This window comes from Elephas maximus, chromosome 4 (genome assembly GCF_024166365.1).
Source record: "Elephas maximus indicus isolate mEleMax1 chromosome 4, mEleMax1 primary haplotype, whole genome shotgun sequence".
In the NCBI taxonomy this organism is placed as follows: Eukaryota; Metazoa; Chordata; class Mammalia; order Proboscidea; family Elephantidae; genus Elephas; species Elephas maximus.
The window spans coordinates 121673161-121693949 of NC_064822.1; positions in this window are offsets into that span (position 1 = coordinate 121673161).

The following is a 20789-nucleotide window of genomic DNA, read 5'->3' on the forward strand; positions in this document are numbered from 1 at the left end:
TATATAGTTCATACTTTATATGAAAGAAAGTAGAGAATAAAGGCTGTAATCACAGGGAGATGCAGAATCTACAGATGCAGGATAAAGCGAAGGTTGTTTGGTTTAAATTTGTTTCATCTTGTACTGTTTTTACTTTTTTTCTTTATTTTTATTTTTTATTGTACTTTAGATGAAGGTTTACAGAGCCAACTAGCTTCTCATTAAACAATTAATACACACACTGTTTTGTGACATTGGATCCCAACCCTAAGACATGTCAACACTCTTCCCTTCTCGACCTTAGGTTCCCCATTACCAGCTTCCCTGTCCCCTCCTGCCTTTTGTCTTTGCCCCTGGGCTGGTGTGCCCATTTAGTCTTATTTTGTTGTATAAGCCTGTCTAATCTTTGGCTGAAGGGTATCTTGTACTGTTTTAAATGGAAGCTACTTCTCAGTCTATGTTATGCTTAGAAGTGAGTCAGTAAAGGGAGGGGGTTGAAGATTAAGAAAATATAAGGTATAATTACAGAAGAACAGTGGGCTTCTGAAATATGGATGGTGTTATTAGTCTACAATAGAAAAAAGAACAATTTTCCTGCTAAAATGGTGGGAAAGAAAGACAGGAAGTATTATAGAGTGACATCTGGGAGTAAACGACAAATAGCCTCTTCTAGGAGACAGACTAGAGGAATAACCACAAGGGTTCAAATCTCAGCTCCATTGTCTGAGAAAGTTACCTAAGTCCTTTTCAGCCTCCATTTCCTATTCAAAAAAATGGGGTGATGTGGAATTAAATGAGATATAGCAAGTGATTAGTACATTTCATAGTAAGTGCTCAATTTATGTTAGAAGCTATTATTTTCTTTAAGAAAAAACAATAGAGACAATCAACCCATTGGCACTGAAGAGGTCAGCTGTACAGTAGTGGTTTACTGAATGAAGTGGAGATTTAGAATGGCTTATGTAGAAAATGGGGGAAGTGGCTGACTACAAGAAATGTCTCATGGCATTTAGAATTTTGATGCATGAAGTTGGGAGACCAGTAATGCCATTTTCCCAATCTACCAGGCTCAAACATCTACTTATTTTGCAGTTTCTCTTCACCTTCTTCCCCCATGCCACTCTTGAATTCAACAGCTTTAATGGTTCTCTGTACCCAAATTTTATTCTTTTAGCCTGTATTTTTCAAGCAGCTTCTATATGGCAGGCACTGTTCTAGGCTCAGAGGATATAGCACTGAACAAAACATATAAAAATTTCTGCCCCCATGGAGTTTCAGTAAAGAGATATAATGAGCAAGATATATTAGTAAAGTATATTGTGGTTGTTGTTAGTTGTCGTTGAGTCAATTCTGATGCATGGCCACCTTATGTGTACAGAGTTTGAAGTAACTGCTGGGAAAAAAATAACACAGGGAAATAGAAGCAAACTACAATGTTAGATAAGATGATAGGGATGGTCTTACTGAGAAGGTGATAGTTGAGAGTTGGGTAAAGACCTGAGGGTGGTGAGAGGTCAAGTCATGTGGATAATTAGAGGAGTGGTGCAGTGATTAAAGCACTCAGCTGCTAACCAAAAGGTCAGCAGTTCAAACCCACTAGTAGCTCTGTGGGAGAAAGATGTGCCAGTCTGCTTCCAAGATTTACAGCCCTGGAAGTTCTATGGGGCAGTTCAACTCCGTCCTATAGGATTGCGGTAAGTCAGAATCGACTCGACAACAATGGTTTGGTTAGGTTTTTACACCAAGCACAGATAACAACAAATACAAATATCTTGAGGCTGATACATGCCTATCATGGCCCAGAAACAATAAGGTCAATGTGGCTGAAGCAGAATGAGTAAAGTGGTAGTATGGTAACAGAGCATTGTAAAGATGTACTTTTACTCTAAGTGAGTTAAGAAGCTGCTGACTTACTCTTGGTGTTAAGTTCAACAAGTGGTGAAAGAGAAGCAGGGAGACCAGTTAGTAGACTAAAACAATACCCAGGCAAGACATGATGAGGAAACTCTTCTGCTACCAACTTGAACAAAGTTCAAGAATAAATTGGTAGCAGAAGAGTTTGTGAGAAGTGGGTGGATTGTGGGTATAATTTGGAGGCAAAGTTAAGTTCAAGGTTTATCAGTTTCTTAGTGGTATTTTGATGCCCTTCTCTCTGGCTGCTGCACATGGCTATCATTTGGTTCTAAACATGGAGGCAGAAAACAGATATTAACTATTCACGGCCCTCCCAATTTCTCCAAAATTTCCCTCTGTTTATTTCTCAAAATGCCAATATAAGAATAAATTTCAGAACAATGACAATGTATTCAAGTAGCTGATTCTGAGGTAAATGTTCATGGTTTCGTCTCAAAAATAATATCTAATATCTTGACTTTTTATAACTAAGAACCTCTCCTAACCTCAGTTTTCCAGCAATGGAATTAGGATATTAATGTCTGCCTCTCAAAATTTATCCAAAGGATTACTAGGGCCAAAACTGAAAACATATTCTATAAAAACGTCATTTATTACTTTTATCACTTCTTATATATGAGCATTTTATAAAGAAGGACTTACCCTTTTCAGTTTTTCACTCCCCCATAGTGATCATGAGCATGTTGAAAGATGGATAATGAATAAGGAAGACCGAAGAAAAATGGATGCCTTTGACTGCCAAAGAAGGAACAAACCTATCTGGGAAGAAGCACAACCAGAATGCTCCTTAGAAGCAAGGATGGCGAGACAACATCACACATACTTTGGACATGTTATCAGAAGGGCACAGTCCCTGGAGAAGGATATCATGTTTGGTAAAGTAGAAGGTCATCAAAAAAGAGGAAGACCCTCAACAAGATGGATTGACACAGTGGCTGCAACAATGGGTTCAAGCATAACAACAATCATGAGGATGATGCAGGACTGGGCACCACTTTAATCTGTTGTGCATAGGGTTGCTATGTGTCAGAGCAGACTCAACAGCACCTAACAACAACAACACAGTGATCATCAGGTTGCTTAATTATTGTCCATCTTTGATCCTCTGTATGATAATCAGTACAAACTAGGAAGAGTTCATTCTACCCAAGCTATTATTAGGGAGATTGACTTTAATTAAGGTTCAATTGTTTCAAATAAGAATTATTTTGAAATAAAATCACCACCAATATCATGTTTTTAGATTACCTTTAAAAAAAAAAAAGTGCTTTTCTTTCTTAATTTTCCCATTTAGTCCTTCTGCAGAATTTTAAAGTATAAATACACGAATATAATATGCCAAAACCCAAAGGCATATCATCATTATTAATAATTGACATTTTTATTGGAATGCCCACAAACTCATTGGGAAGTGAAAGGGAACCAAGTTATTATTTAATTCAAGCACAGTCCTGTGGTTCTAAGTGATATATTCAAGCAAACCATTACAAATATTTCATTGACAGAAATGAGTCACATTGGGTTTTGTGGAGGAGAAAAAAAAAAAGCTATATAGGTATAATCACATGGATAAACTCTTTTTAGTATCAAAGTTCAATCCATTTCATATAAAAATATATATATTTCCATAATTACGGGTTCATATACAAGTTACTGAAAGCAGCTTGATTATAATACATTATCAGTTACCCAGAGTTTTAAGCTGTTTTAGAAAGGTATTACCAGGCTGTCAGTTTAAGAAAATATACACTACTATTGAACGATTTGACCTTCAAGTAAAATGAATGGAAAAATATCTAGTAGGGTTTTTAAATGAATCCAACTGTAAAATGTTTTAGAACTAGTATGATTTTTCCCATTTGTTTTGACATTTAAAAAAAGCCATACAAAATTTTCTTTTTTCATTAGTTCTTAGTAATATATGTAATTTGTGTCTCCCTGAACCACATACTTGATAAAAGTGTTTAAATTCTATGATACTTCAAAACAATGGGAAGTCATAGAACCTGCATACACTAACAAAATTTTACTTTTGAAAGAGAAGTTTAGCTGTTTTATTAAATTTTTTTAAACATAGTCAGTAAATATGTGGGTTTACTTATATGCAACAAGATTTTTTTCTCTTATTAAAAAACATCTGATCTCTATTTAAATACTGCATCAAGAAAACCCTAGATTTTAGCCTGTCCTCCATCCCATATGGGCTGAGTGAAAAGCGTAAGCTGTTGATAATAATAACTGGTATGTCTGAAGGCAGTGTACAGACAGACAAATGTCCTTAGAACCCAGTAATGGGGGCGGGGCATTCTGCCAATATTGGGAAACTCCCCAATAAGAACCCTAATGCTGCATTTCTAAGGTGAATATATTTTTCACATATTATCATCTCTGATATTGTGGTGCCTCTCACAACTGATGGCATCTTAGCTTTGATGAAACATGGTAATTATAATTTCCTCTCCTAAACTAGTAATCCTTAGAAGAGTAAGTAGACTGAACTGCCTGGAGTGAAGTACCTGAACGGTAAAGATATGAGCAGATCTTGATTCCTTTGGCTAAGTTTTTTACACCATCTTATGAGAGATCTTATTTTGATATTTTAATATCATGCTTTTAAAAAATGAGTATTATGTAAATACTTTAATTCCTCAAGTAGCAAGCTACTTGAAGCCAAGGATGCTATCTTATTCTTCTATTTCCTCAAACATGTCGCGAATAGGTAGTCATATATTTATGAATTATAGAGACATGATTTTTGAGACGAGCTACTAAAGGAAGCATTTGATCTTCTTTCTCTCATTCGATTTGTATTTTTTCTCCATAGATAATAACAGGTACTTTGTCAGGAGTCTTGTGCTTGAATTTTTAAATGTAAAGGGATTGTAGAGGAATGTGAGTATATGTGTGTGTGTGTGAGTTTGTATAAAATTTTCTTTATTATAGTAAAAGTCATCTTCAATAATATTGTGTGGATATTTACATTTACTTGAAGATAACAAAACATTTTGACTGAAGCTGTAGCTATACACCAGATCAAAAATTATAATTACAATAATTTTATGTATTTTGTTGTTTGACATTTTCGAAATCATGATTGAAAATATTAATTATTATAAACTCTTATTTTGGGTTCTTTTTTAAATATTAAGCACATAATAGGGCCCAACTAAGTATTCGGGTATGAGCTAAGGCTATGTTCCAAGCTAGCCAGAATTCCCCTCATGACCCAGGATTTTAAGTGTGAGTTCATGTAGCCTCTAATGTGGGGCTGTGTACAGTACGAAGACTCTCTTCTCATCTGTTGCCAAGGAGACATAGAATTTCCTACAAATATGGCCTGTATGATTTTTCAAAAATCCCCCCTTCTGCTTCTGCCAATCAAACTGTGTTCAGGGGAACTCCAGCCACAAGAACAAGCACGCATCCTGCTCTGGCTTTTATAAACAGAGGACTTTGTTTTTTGCACCCCAAGGAGTGTCCTTAGGTACCAGAACCAAATGGGCTAACTCACCTAGAGACTGAAGAAGTGATATCCTCTCTTTTCTTCTCATATATCTCTTTGTTCAACCCCTCCTTCTATTTTGTATTCGGTAGGTTTAGCTGTCTGCTACTTTCCAAAATTGGATTTGTTAATCGTGTATGTTGGTACTTCTTGTTGTTTTTGGATGACTGTCAGGAAGAAAATGAAGAAATGCCAAGTTTGCCCCATCATCTTTAAATCCAGGAGTTTTCTGGAAACATGTTTCTGTTAAAGTTGGGACCATTAGATGTATTTTTACTATAGGTGGGACTACTTTTTAAGGAGCTATTGTCAGAATCCATTAATGAACATTTAGCTTTTCTCTACCTATTCACCTCCCCCATATCCACTGAGTCGCTACTACTTGCTTACCTCTGACCGTAAACCCCAATAAATCCACATTTGTAAATTTGTTTCTGCCCCAGCAGGAAATACATAAAATTTCCATTGCTGTCTCTCAAATTACAGAAAATGGGCTGGCTCCCAGTAAGCAAGTACTTTTGCTGATAATTCCCCCAGGAAACACAATATTGATCTACCTTTGGACAAACAGCATCCTAAATCTTTGCCCTTGCCTCCTGCCTGGCGTTCCTATTTCTGATCTCTGTCATCAACATTTTCCCTGGATCCCAGGGTATTTGTTACTGTTGTTGCTTTGTTTTTGTGTTTAGTATTTTGGGGGGGGGCGTAATTTAATCCATGACAGTATTCCACTAATTAGAGAAGATTTCTAGCCCAACTTTAGGTATTAATATTATCTTTTAAACTTTTTCAATCTTTTTGGGATTCACCACCTAATTTTCTTCCCAATTGTCTTATGCTGTTGCTGTCGTGTGCCTTCAAGTCAATTCTGACTCGTAGCAACTGTATAGGACAGAGCAGAAACTGCCCCATAGGGTTTCCTAGGCTTTAATCTCTGTGGGGGCAGATCACCAGGTCTTTTCTCCTGCAGAGCAGCTGGTGAGTTTAAACTGCCCACCTTTTGGTTAGCAGCCAAGAGCTTAACCATTGAGCAACCAGAGCTCTTATAATGTTCTTAGAGGTATTCTGATTCCAAATGAACTCTCTGTTGTGATTTTGAATCTCTCTGAGCTTTAAAACCTAGAAATGCATTCATTCTGCAAGGCCCACTCGGTTCTAAACCTCTAGTTCTCAGTCTATTACCATATCCTGAAACCTCAGTCTTTGCCTCAACAAATCAAATGTGAGTTTCTTATCACCGTAAACCAAGCCCACTGCTACTAACTCCCTTCTACGTTGACCACCCTTCTGTGATCCTCTAAACATCCTCAGACACACTAATTTTTTTTTTAACTAGGCAGAAAATAATATTCTCCAGTCTTTAGAAGTTGAGTAGAAGCTATTTAAATATTTTTTGCTTAGTGCCAACCGTGTCAGTTTAAAGCAGATAACATTTCAAGAACCAAGAGAAACACAACATGAAAAGTAAAGAAAGAATGCCAAATTGTAGCTCACGGAACAGCTGTGGCCTAGATCTAGAAGAGCTATAAAAACAGTGGTGCTCTCATTTAAAATGAATCCTGTGAAAGTCCTGAATGGAAGATCTTCAGAAAGCTATATTTAAATATCCACATAGAAAATTAAAAAACTTGTTTTTATATACACAGCAGTAGGTGTCAGGAACTCAAAGCTTGATCTCTTAAACAAATGTCCCACAAACTCTTCTATAACACATCTTTGCACCTCTCTATATCCTTGTGAATTAATTATAGATATTTTAGCATTTAAGAATTTTAGATGTATTATCATTTGAGAATTGGTCAATTTATTAATAAATGGTAGAAAGTTTGTTATTGAAAATAAATTTTTTAAGTAGGCTTAAAATTAAGATGCTATTATATTTTGAGGAATTCTTATGAATGTTATAAAACTATGTTGGACTATACAACATCATTAATTAATGTGTTGTATCCAAAAGTTAATTAATTAATTAAAAAATAAAGTTTAGAAAAATAACAAATTTTGAATTAGTTGACTAATTTATTTGTTAGTTTGTTTCTGTTTTTGAACTGAAGGGATAAGGAACTAAAATGTTGGGACAATTATTTGTTTCAGTGAGGAATTCAACTATAGTACAAGAAAAGTTAGGAAATCATGGGTATAAACTTCGAATCAAATTAAGATAATAAACCAAAAATCGAAGAAGAGAAAATATAAACATATCTGACTACATACGAACAAAAATAAAACGGGTATGGCAAAAAATATTAAAAATAAGGCCTAAAAACATATGATAGATTGAGAAAAATATTGGTAAAATACAAGACAGATAAAGGGTTAATGGTCCTAACAACAGTAAATGTCTATAAATTGAGAAGGAAAAGACAAATAACCTAAAGAAAAACAAATAAATGACATGAACGAGAATTTCATAGAAGTAGAAATCCAAATAGTCAGTAAATCCATGAGTAGAATCCCATACTCATTCATAATGAGGGAAATGCAAATAAAAGAAACAGTAAGGTACTATTTTTAAAGCATCAGATTGGCACAATTTTAAGATGCTGCATCTAGTGCTAGTGAGAACATGGGTAAATGCTCAACCTAATATACTGATAGTCAAAGTTAAATTGCTATAAACATTTTGGAATTTAGTCTGGCAATATGTAGTAAAATCGAAATTCCAAGGATCCTTTGAACTTGCTCGGTTTGGGGGAAAAAAAAAGAAACAACCAAACCTGTTGCCTACGAGTTAATTTAACTCATACCAACACTATGAAACAACACTATAAAAAAGAATTAGCATGTAATGATATTGTCTTCGTCATCTAGTGCTGCTATAACAGAAATACCACAAGTGGACAAGAATTTATTCTCTCACAGTCTAGCAGGCTACAAGTCCAAATTCAGGGCACCAGCTCCAGGGGAAGACTTTCTGTCTGTCTGGGCTCTGGAGAAAGATCCTCGTCATCAATCTTCCCCTTGTCAAGGAGCTTCTCCACGCAGGAACCCCAGGTCCAAAGGATGCACTCTGCTCCTGGAGCTACTTTCTTTGTAGTATGAGGTCTCTGTGTCTCTCCGTTGGCTTCTCTCTTTTATATCTTAAAAGAGATTGGCTCAAAACAAAACCTAGTCTTGTAGACTGAGTCCTGCCTCATTAATATAACTGCTGCTAATCCCATTTCTTCAACATCATGGAGATAGGATTTACAACACACAGGAAAATCACATCAGATGACAAAATGGTGGACAATCACACAATACTGGGAATCATGGCATAGCGAAACTGATACACATATTTTTGGGGGGCACAATTCAGTCCATGACAGGTATGTATAGACAATGACACATACTACAGTATTAACCATACGAGAAAAAAAATACCAAAAACAACCTAGAAAGACAACAGTAGGTGAATGGTTGAATAAATAATGGTGCTTTCATTCAATGAAATATTCTACAGTGATTAAGAAGTGTATGTATAAAGGAGGCCCGGTGGTGTGACTGTTAACCACTGGGCTGCTAACCAAAAGGTCAAACCCACCAGCAGCTCTGAGGGAAAAAAACCTGTTGATCTGCTCCAATAAAGATTGTTGTTGTTGTTGTTGTTGTTGTCAGGTGCCGTCAAGTTGGTTCCAACTCATAGCAATCCTATGTACCACAGAATGGAATACTGCCTGGTCCTGCACCATCCTCACAATCGTTGCTATGCTTCAGCCCATTGTTGCAGCCACTGGGTCAATCCATCTCACTGAGGGTCTTCCTTTTTTTCAACGACGCTCTATTTCACTAAGGATGATGTCTTTCTCTAGGGACTGATCCCTCCTGATAACATGTCCAAAGTATGTGAGACGAAGTCGTATCATCCTTGCTTCTTATGAGCATTCTAGCTGTATTTCTTCCAAGACAGATTTGTTTGTTCTTTTGTCAGTCTATGGTATATTCAATATTCTTCACCAACACCATGATATAAAAGCATCAATTCTTTTTCAGTCTTTCTTATTCATTGTCCAGATTTCGCATGCACAGGAGACAAATGAAAACACCATGGCTTGGGTCTGGAACATCTTCTTCACAGCCCAGAAAACCCTATGAGGCAGTTCTACTCTGTCACATTGGGCTGCTATGAGTTGGAATCAAGTTGAGGGCACGTAACATGTTTAATCAACAGCTATTTAGATGGAAGGATACTCACTATATATAATTAACAGAATAAGGAATTTTCAATAAATGTGTACTGTATGGTCTCATTTAATAAAGACAACCACAAAAATAAGAGCACTATTTATATGGCTATATATATATTTGTGTATATTTATATTTTATATAAGTGTGGGGAAATAGCATATGGATCAAGCTACTTAAACTGGTAGCCCTATTATATGTGAATTTTGCCATATAAACTTGAATCTAATTTTCACAAATTCCAAAATCATTCTTGATATTTGATTAGGATGATATTTATTTACAATTTGTTGTTGCTGTTAGGTGCCATCCAATTGGTTCTGACTCACAGTCACCCTACATACAACAGAACAAAACACCGCCCTATCCTGTCCCATCCCTCGCAGTCATTGCTATGTTTCAGCATATTTCAATATATTTAATAATTCTTTCCAATAAAAAGTACATGTTTTTATCTATTCAATCTTCTTTACTTTTCTTCAGAAAACTTTGTAGTCTACTTCTTATCAGTTCTGCACATTTTATGTTTGAGAACAGAGAATATTTTATGTAGGAATCAAATAAGATATAAGGTATCTGAGTAATCTTGGATGAACAAAAATGAACTAAGTTCAATATTTATGTTTGAGCCCCAATAATTCAGGAAACTACCAAATGCTTCAGTAGCTAGAAATGGTCAGACGGGTCTTAATCCAAAAGGAATTACATGCCCTTATATTTAAAAAGCGTATTTTATTCTATCTTCTGCCTCATGTTAATAAATTTTCCAAGTACATGAGATTAAAGAACATAGAACTGAAGTCAGTCACAGTTTTTCTTAACTCTTGCCAGAAATTTTTAAATAGACTACAATCCATTAATTGATTCATAGTTTATCAGGTTATAATGTTACATATAGTAAGTATTTAACAACTTCTTTACCCATATTTGAGGCAACTTCCAAGATAAATTTCTACGATAACTTTAGGACACTAGTGTTATATAACTGGCATAGTATTACATCACAAACCAATAAATAACTCTGAATTTTCTTTTTTGTGTGTGTGTGTAACAAAATTTCTCAGCAAATAAATTAATTCAATCATTCATTCAACAACTGTTCTGAATGTTTAATATGGGCCAGGAAATGTACTAGATGCTGAGGATATAAAAATGAATAGTTGGTGGGCATGGAGTCCCTGGGTGGTGCAAACAGTTAATGAGCTCAGCTGCTAATCACAAGGTTGGAGGTTCAAGTCCACCCAGAGGTAACTCAAAGAAATGTCTGGTGATCTACTTCTGAAAGATCATCCATTGGAAACCCTGTGGAACACAGCTCTTCTCTGACACACATGGGATCACCAGGAGTCAGACTCAATGATAACTGGTTCTTCAGGAGGGTGTACACAAAAATATACTGGAACTTAAAAAACAAAGTATGATAAGTGCTAAGTTAATCATAAACCCAGGGTGGACCATACACTCCTTGGCTATTCTAGCCATTAGTAAAACAGAGAATGTGGTGTTTCAAGGAAGACTTCTGAGAGGAAGAAATATCTATGCTGAGAACCAAAGGAGGGGTAGTAGTTATCCAAAGAAAGAGGGAACAGAGTTCCAGGCAGATGCCTCAGTGTAAGCACATGGTGGTTTCTGAAATCCACAAGACTGGACCAGGGATGATATACATTTGAATTTTTATATTTTGTTACTTTTTTTTAACCCAGGAAATTGTAAAACATACAACAGCAACAACAACAAAAACGGTAATTCCTTATTCTTTTTCTATCTTCTGCCTCACGCTACATCACACATTATTTTAAATGTTGAAAAAGTCAGTCCTCTATATTCATTAATGAAATACCTATTTATAGGTATAGATATAGGAATTGCTATAGATCTTAACATACCAAAATTTTAATTGCTATTATATGAAATTCAAAGCATCTTTAGATTATAGCTTCCTCTATTTGGTCTTTTTTTCCCCCTTAAAGCATTTAAAGATGCTTTATCCAAGAATTCAAGATATCCAAAATCGAAGAATTCACCTAAAAACAACTAAATGGATATGGCCCAATTGAACAACTAAGTTAGGTTTCAAAGGAGAATTTTTTTTCAAGATGAGACAAGCTGAAAAAGAATTGATACAGTTATAATTTGAGCATGTACTAAAATATTTAATATGCAGAGTTTGCAGAAAAGTAAAAAGCCAAGACTTCAAAAGGGTCATAAAAGAGCAAACAAAATAGTCTTTTTGGCAGAAGAAATACTAAGTAATTCAAACAGTGTCAATAATATTAAATATGTTTGTGCTCTCTGTAGCCAACTTTTATATCCTCAAAATGAATTCTCTGTTCTAGATATACTGTTATCCTCTCTGTTTGCCCTGCAAATAGCCAGGTGCATCCTGCCTCCTTTCCTTTGTTTGCACAGGTTCAGTGGTTGAACCTATATAAATCCATTCAAAGCCCCCCCGCGAAAAAAAAAAAACTAGTAACCATCAAGTCAGTTCTGATTCATGGTAACCCCATGTATTGAAGAAGAGACCTATGCTCCATAAGGTTTTCAAGGCTGTGACCTTTCAGAAGCAATTTGCCAAGTCTTTCTTCCAAGGCATCTCTGGGTGGGTTCAAACCACCAAATTTTCAGTTAGTAGTTGAGTGCTTAACCATTTACGCTATCCAGCAACTCTCTTTCATCCATTCAAACCTTTTCCTTTCTTCAAGAACCTCCTCAAGCTGTTTCTCTTCACGATCCTTTCTGTGATCATTCTGTTGTTATTAGGTGCCACGGAGTCAATTCTGACTCACAGTGACCCTATGTACAACAGAATGAAACAAAGAAAATGTCTCTGGAAGCACAGAGGCCAGAGTGGTTCATTTAGTCAGTCAATTTTTATTTCACTATTCCATGTGCCAATGATTTGCCTTCACAAATATATTTAAGCTCTTGAGTACAGGGACTTATATTACTTTGGTATATCTCTTCTTTGCCTCCTACGCTCCCAGGAGATATTACAACACCAAGCACCTGGTGGCCTAATGAGTAGAATATTTAAACACTTTTCTTCGTAAGAAAATACAATTACAATTTTTCTATAAATCTAAAACTAACCTAAAATAAGAAGGTTCGTTAAAAAAAGCAATAAAGACAATGTTGCTACCATCTAGAGGGAAGTAATATTTGTAATTTACTCAAGGCTCTATCCATTTCACATCTTTTCCCCTTTCTTAATAATCTAGGGTCACTCTAAGTCAGAATTCAGAATTTGACTCAACACCAATGGATTTGGATGGAATAATCTGAAAACATTCTCCAAGCCTACGCCCTCTTCCCCACATCCAATTCATTGTCTACTTTTTCCCTACATTTCTCTAAATTAGATAAATCTAAATTAGTTAAAATCTGTAAAATGATGCAAATTAATTAACATGCAACAGTTTGAACACAAGGAACCCTGATGGCGCAATGTTTAAGCGCTCAGCAACTAACCAAAAAGTTGGTGGTTTGAACCAACCCAGTGGTTCTGCGGCAGAAAGATCTGGCATTATGCTCTTTGTCTTAGTCATCTAGTGCTGCTGTAATAGAAATACTACAAAGAGGAATTTATTCTCTCGCTGTCCAGTAGGCTACAAGTCCAAATTCTGGTCATCAGCTCCAGGATAAGGTTTTCTCTCTCTGTCAGCTCTGGAGGAAGGTCCTTGCCGTCAATCTTCCCTTTAGTCTGGGAGCATCTCAGTGCAGGTCCAAATCAGGTCCAAATGATGTGCTCTGCTCCTGGCACTGCTTTCTTGGTGGTTTCAGGTCCCCATGTCTCTCTGTTCGCTCCTCTCTTTTATATCTCAGAAGAGATTGGCTTAAGACACTACCTAATCCTATGGACCTCATCAGTATAACTGCCACTAATCTGTCTTATTACATCATAGTGACAGGATTTACAACATATAGGAAAATCACATCTAAAGATAAAATGAGAGACAATCATACAATCATACAAGGGAAACATGACCTAGCCAAGTTGACAGATATTTTTGGGTGACGCAATTTAATCCAAGACACTCCTGTGAGGATTATAGCCCAGAAAACCCCATGAGGAAGTTCTACTCTGTCACATGGTGTTGCTATGAGTCGAAAATTGACTCAACAGTACTGAACAACAAATTTGAACCTGGGTACAAATGCCAAATTTGAAAAATAAAAGTGTGGCCATTTTTGTCACTGTAACTTTGAAACATTAGTGGACTACGTATGCATAGCCAAAAGCCAAACCCGTTGCCCTTGAGCGCATTCAAACTCATAGCTACCCTATAGGACAGAGTAGAACTGCCCCATAGGGTTTCTAAGGAGCAGCTCACTGAGATCAGACTTACATACAGCAACAAATCTGAGAAGGGGCTAACATGAGACGTAGAGAGTACCAGAGAGAGAGAAGAGAGCTGGCAAGTGTTGGTGAGGAGGCAAGGCACAGATGTTAGGATTGTTCTGCATTTGTCCAGACTATATTCTCCTGTTTCAGTGTATCTTAAGAATGTCTTACAAAGCATATCTCATGTTGAGCTTCCAAAGGCCTTAACGCACTCAAAATCGGATAACTGACAGCACTTATCAATGGAAAGGAAGCAGTGTAATAAAAGTTAGGTGGATTTTGGCAGAGCCGAGATGGCAGAATAGACAGACGCTTCCGGCAAGCCCTCTGTACAACAAAGACCAAAAAAAACAAGTGAAACGAGTATATTTGTGACAAGCGGGGAGCCCTGAGTTTCTAAAGCAAGCTTAGAAAACAAACTGAGGGGCAGGGGGAGGAAGAGACCATTCAGAAGTGGAGAGAAGTTACCGGACCTTAACCGCGGGGAGCCATTAGGCGCCATTCCCGGAGCAGCGGTGGTGGGCTGATACTAGTGTTCTGCCACACTTTCCTCTGGGAGAAGCAGCCAGCCACACAGCCTACTCACCTCCAGAACGAAGAAGAACGGTACTCTTGGCAAAAGCTTAGTACTTGCATGTATTTTACTGTGCCCACCCCCACCCCCAAGCGGGCTTCAGCGGCTGAATTCCCTGGGCCTGAGGTAGGCACTGTTCAGCACCTAGAGCCATCCTCCCGGCCCTGAGGAAGGAAAAAATTTGCAATTGGGGGAAAAGATAATTTGCTATTACTAACCAGGGGAGCTCGGGACAGAAGCAGCTCCTGTCCAGGCATAAACCGTCCACGCACTTTGAGCACCTTTCCCATCTTTATGGACCTGTGTGGGCCTATTTCAGACTAGGCCCTTGTTGGAAGACTCCAGCAGTTTTAGCCGGAGACGTGGGCGTTCGATGTTTGACATTGCTTTGCCTATTAAACAAGGCCCTCACTTACCCATATCAGGGACCTAAGGACTGGTAGCTCCACTCAGGTCACCCAGCCACCAGTGACAGGGGTCCAAATATAACTGGTACCTCCCAGTCCTTACAACCAAAAACTTTGGGTGCCCACGGTCCCTCTACAGAACCCACCCAACCGCACGCTCTAGGGAACAGGGATGCGCTTTCCTAAGAGACACTGAGGGGTCGGTTCTCAGCCCCCTGACTTGTTCAGATACCGGTATATATGCAAATCACCCCTGCCCCTCTAAGACTGTAGGACAGAGCCTGTACCACACACTTGATGATCAGCTACCTAGAAACCTGAGCTGAAGAATGAACTCCTAGACTGATATACCTGATAACAGCTCTAGCCAGCTGGGGACAGGACATGAGAGCTCCAAAGGTAAAAATAATCAAAATAGCTCACTCAAGCAACCCATTTGGGTATATCAAAACAAAACAAAGCAAGAAGCTATGACACAGTAAGCAAGTATAAACTAATACAATAACTTATAGATGGCTCAGAGACAACAGTCAACAGTCAACATCAAGTCACATAAAGAAACAGACCATGATCACCTCAACAAACTCTCAAAACAAAGAATCCAGGGATCTTCTAGATGAAAGTGCATTCCTGGAATTACCAGAGGCAGAATACAGAAGTTTAATATACAGAACCCTTCAAGACATCAAGAAGGAAATGAGGAAATACGCAGAACAAGCCAAGGAACACACAGGTAAAGCAAATGAAGAAATTAGAAAGATTATTCAGAAACATAATGAAAAGTTTAATAAGCTGGAAAAATCTATAGACAGGCAGCAACCACAAATTCAGAAGATTAACAATAAAAACACAGAAGTAGACAACTCGGTGAGAAGTCAGAGGAGCAGAATTGAGCAAGTAGAAGCTAGAATTTCTAAACTTGAAGATAAATCACTTGGCATTAACACATTTGAAGAAAAATCAGATAAAACAGTTTTAAAAAATGAAGAAACCTTGAGAATCATGTGGGACTCTATCAAGAGAAATAACCTATGAGCGACTGGAGTACAGAACAGGGAGGGATAACAGAAAATACAGAGAGAATTGTCAAAAATTTGTTGGCAGAAAACTTATTTGATATTGTAAAAGATGAGAAGATATCTACCCAAGATGCTCATCGAACTCCACATAAGGTAGATCTTAAAAGAAAGTCACCAAGACATATTATAATCAAACTTGCCAAGACCAAAAGTAAACAGAGAATTATAAAAGCAGCAAGGGATAAAAGAAAAGTCACCTACAAAGGAGAGGCAATAAAAATAAGCTCAGACTACTCAACAGAAACCATGCAGGCAAGAAGGCAATGGGATGACATATTTAAAAAATTGAAGGAAAACAACTGCCTGCCAAGAATCATATACCAATCAAAACTGTCTCTTAAATATGAAGGTGAAATTAAGACATTTCCAGATAAACACAAGTTGAGGGAATTTGTAAAAAACAAACCAAAACTATAAGAAATATTAAAGGGAGTTCTTTGGTTACAAAATCAATAATATCAGGTATCAACCCAAGACTAGAACACTGGGCAGAGCAACCAGAAGTCAACCCGGACAGGGAAATCCAAAAAAAAAAAAAGCAAGATCATTAAAAAAAAAAAAAAAAAAACCCTCAAAACAGGGTAACGGTGATGTTATTATGCAAAAGAAGCCAACATTAAAATAATAAAGAGGGACTAAGAAATGTAATCATACACCTTCCATATGGAGAGGAAGATACGGTGATACAAAGAAATAAAAGTTAGTTTTAAATTTAGAAAAATAGGCGTAAATAATAAGGTAACCACAAAAGAGACAAACTATCCTAGTCATCAAAATAAAATACATGAGAAAAATAGAGGCTCAGCAGAAATAAAATCAACAACAACAAATATGAGGAAAGGACAATATATAATCTACACAGCACATAAAATTAAGTGGGAAAAAGAAACTGTCAACAACACACAAAAAAGGACATCAAAATGATAGCACTAAATTCATACCTATCCATAATTACCCTGAACGTAAATGGCCTAAATGCACCACTAAAGAGACAGAGAGTGGCAGAGTGGATTAAAAAACAAGATCCGTGTACATGCTGCCTACAAGGGACATACCTTAGACTTTAGAGACACAGACAAACTAAAACTCAAAGAATGGAAAAAAATATATCAAACAAACAACAATCAAAAAAGGGCAGGAGTGGCAAAATTAATTTCTGACAAAATAGACTTTAAAGCTAAATCCATCATAAAGGATAAGGAAGGACACCATATAATGATTAAAAGGACAATACACCAAGAAGATATAACCATATTAAATATTTATGCAATGAAAGGGCTGCAAGATATATAAAACAAACTCTACCAGCATTGAAAAGTAAGATAGCTCCACAATAATAGTAGGAGACTTCAACACAACACTTTCGGTGAAGGACAGGACACAATAAAGACACGAAAGATCTAAATGTCACAATCAAGCAACTTGACCTCGTAGACATATACAGAACACGCCACCCAACAGCAAAAAACTATACTTTCTTTTCTAGCACACGTGGAACATTCTCTAGAATAGGCCACATATTAGGTCATAAAGCAAGCCTTAGCAGAATCCAAAACAGTGAAATATTACAAAGCACCATCTCTGACCATAAGGCCATAAAAGTGGAAATCAATAACAGGAAAAGAAGGGAAAAGAAATCAAACACTTGGAAACTGAACAATACCCTGCTCAAAAAAGATTGGATTATAGAAGACATTAAAGATGGAATAAAGAAATTTATAGAATCCAATGAGAATGAAAACACTTCCTATCAGAACCTTTGGAACACAGCAAAAGCGGTGCTCAGAGGCCAATTTATATCAATAAATGCACACGTACAAAGAGAAGAAAGGGCCAAAATCAAATTAGCCCTACAATTTGAACAAATAGAAAGCGAGCAACAAAAGAAACCCACAGGCACCAGAACAAAACAAATAACAAAATTTAGAGCTGAACTAAATGAAATCGAAAACAGAAAAACAATTGAAAGAATTAAAAAGACCAAAAGCTGGATTTTTTAAAAAATCAACAAAATTGATAAACCACTGGCCAAAGTGACAAAAGAAAAACAGGAGAGGAAGAAAATAACCCGAATAAGAAATGAGATGGGCGACAGTACAACAGACCCAACTGAAATTAGAAGAATCATATAAGATTACTATGGAGGGCGGGGCCAAGATGGCGGACTAGGTGGACGCTACCGCGGATCCCTCTTGCAACAAAGACTCGGAAAAACAAGTGAATCGATCACATACATAACAATCTACGAACTCTGAACAACAAACACAGATTTAGAGACGGAGAACGAACAAATAAGGGGAGACAGCGATTGTTTTAAGAGCCAGGAGCCAGCGTAGCAGGCAGGTGACCTTCGGAGCCCGATTTGGGGCAGAGCCCAGGGGGGCAGACGGCACAGACAAGGGGCCCAGCCCTAGCCCCCAAACTCATCCCAGGAGGGAGCCCAGCCGGTTGGCGCGGGCGGACTGGCAGCGCAGCCGGTGGGAGAAGTCCCCAGGAGGCAGTGACTGGTCTTGGAGCAGGGAGAGCAGCGTCCCAGCCGGGTAACTGTCCCGCTGGGAGTTTGGCGGGGACCAGCCGTGGCACGACTGCGGGGACCAGCTACATTTCCCCGAATTGACCCCGGGGGGGGTCCAGTAGTTCGTGCGGGTGGCGCCCACCCAGTTCGCGCCAGCGGCGCGGCACACCGGAGGGAGAAGTCCCCGGGAGGAAGTAACAGGTCTTGGAGCGGGGAGAGCAGCGTCCCACCAGGGGAGCCGTCCCGCCGGGATTTTGGCGGGCGCGGGTGGGGCGTGAGCGCGGGGATCAGCTACATTCCCCTGAATTGACCCCGGGGCGATCCCAACCGGTTCCCGCGGGCCCAGCCGGTTCGCGTGGGCGGTGTGGCGGAGCAGCCAGTGGAAGAAGTCCCCGGGAGGCAGTGGCTGGTCTTGGAGTGGGGAGAGTGGCGCCCCAGCCGGGACACTCAGTCGCGACTCAGGCGCGGGGATCTGCTCCGCTCTCCTGAGCTGACCCGGGGGGGTGAGCCCACCCGGTTCGAGGGAGCGGCGTGCAACGCGGCTGGGGGGACGGGGAGTCCCCGGGAGGCAGCGACTGATTTTGGAGACGGGAGTGCACCGTCCCAGTAGGGGAGCCTTAACCTTGGGGGTGGGGCTGACAGCGGAGGATCTGACCGTGACGCCAGTGGGCCAGAACCCCCGGGGGGCAATCTCCACACAGCCAGTACATATGGGCGACGTGCCCCGCGGAAATCTCAGATATAAGAGTCATTCCAAGTAAGACAAAAAATTCTGGCTATATTCTGAGCTGCTACACTCCTAGCTCTCTGATCCCTCCCCCACCCTCCCCAGGCGGCTCCATTAACATCCGAATAGCCTGAGCCAGAGGGAGAACTCTGATAGGGATCTGACTGCATTTTTTTTTAGCGGATTTTCTGGAAAAACTAGTTTCCCAGTGATGGCTCTGAGACAGCAGTCCATATCAAACCACATAAAGAAGCAGACCATGACAGCTTCTCCAACCCCCCAAACAAAAGAATCAAAATCTTTCCCAAATGAAGATACAATCCTGGAATTATCAGATACAGAATATAAAAAACTAATTTACAGAATGCTTAAAGACATCACAAATGAAATTAGGCTAACTGCAGAAAAAGCCAAGGAACACACTGATAAAACTGTTGAAGAACTCAAAAAGATTATTCAAGAACATAGTGGAAAAATTAATAAGTTGCAAGAATCCATAGAGAGACAGCATGTAGAAATCCAAAAGATTAACAATAAAATTACAGAATTAGACAACGCAATAGGAAGTCAGAGGAGCAGACTCGACCAATTAGAATGTAGACTGGGACTTCTGGAGGACCAGGGAATCAACACCAACATAGCTGAAAAAAAATCAGATAAAAGAATTTAAAAAAATGAAGAAACCCTAAGAATCATGTGGGACTCTATCAAGAAGGATAACTTGCGAGTGATTGGAGTCCCAGAACAGGGAGGGGGGACAGAAAACACAGAGAAAATAGTTGAAGAACTCCTGACACAAAACTTCCCTGACATCATGAAAGACGAAAGGATATCTATCCAAGATGCTCATCGAACCCCATTTAAGATTGATCCAAAAAGAAAAACACCAAGACATATTATCATCAAACTTGCCAAAACCAAAGATAAACAGAACATTTTAAAAGCAGCCAGGGAGAAAAGAAAGGTTTCCTTCAAGGGAGAATCAATAAGAATAAGTTCAGACTACTCAGCCGACGTATACCGAGCACTGAACGAGAAAAACTGCCAACCAAGGATCATATATCCAGCAAAATTCTCTCTGAAATATGAAGGAGAAATTAAGATATTTACAGATAAACACAAGTTTAGAGAATTTGCCAAAACTAAACCAAGACTGCCAGAAATGCTAAAGGAGATTGTTTGGCCTGATGACCAATAATATCAGGTACCAGCACAATACAAGGTCACAAAACAGAATGTCCTGTTATCAACGCAACTCAAATAGGGAAAGCACAAAAACAAACAAATTAAGATTAATTCTAAAAAATAAATAAATAAACAAAATAATACACATAACAGGGAATCATGGAAATCAATAGATAAACGATCACAATAATCAAAAAGAGGGACTAAATATAGGAGGCACTGAACTGCCAGATGGAGAGGGATACAAGGCGATATAGAACGATACAAGTTAGGTTTTTACTTAGAAAAATAGGGGTAAATAATAAGGTAACCACAAAAAGGAATATCAACTTCATAACTCAAGAAAAAAGCCAAGAAAAACGTAACGACTCAACTAACATAAAGTTAAACATTATGAAAAT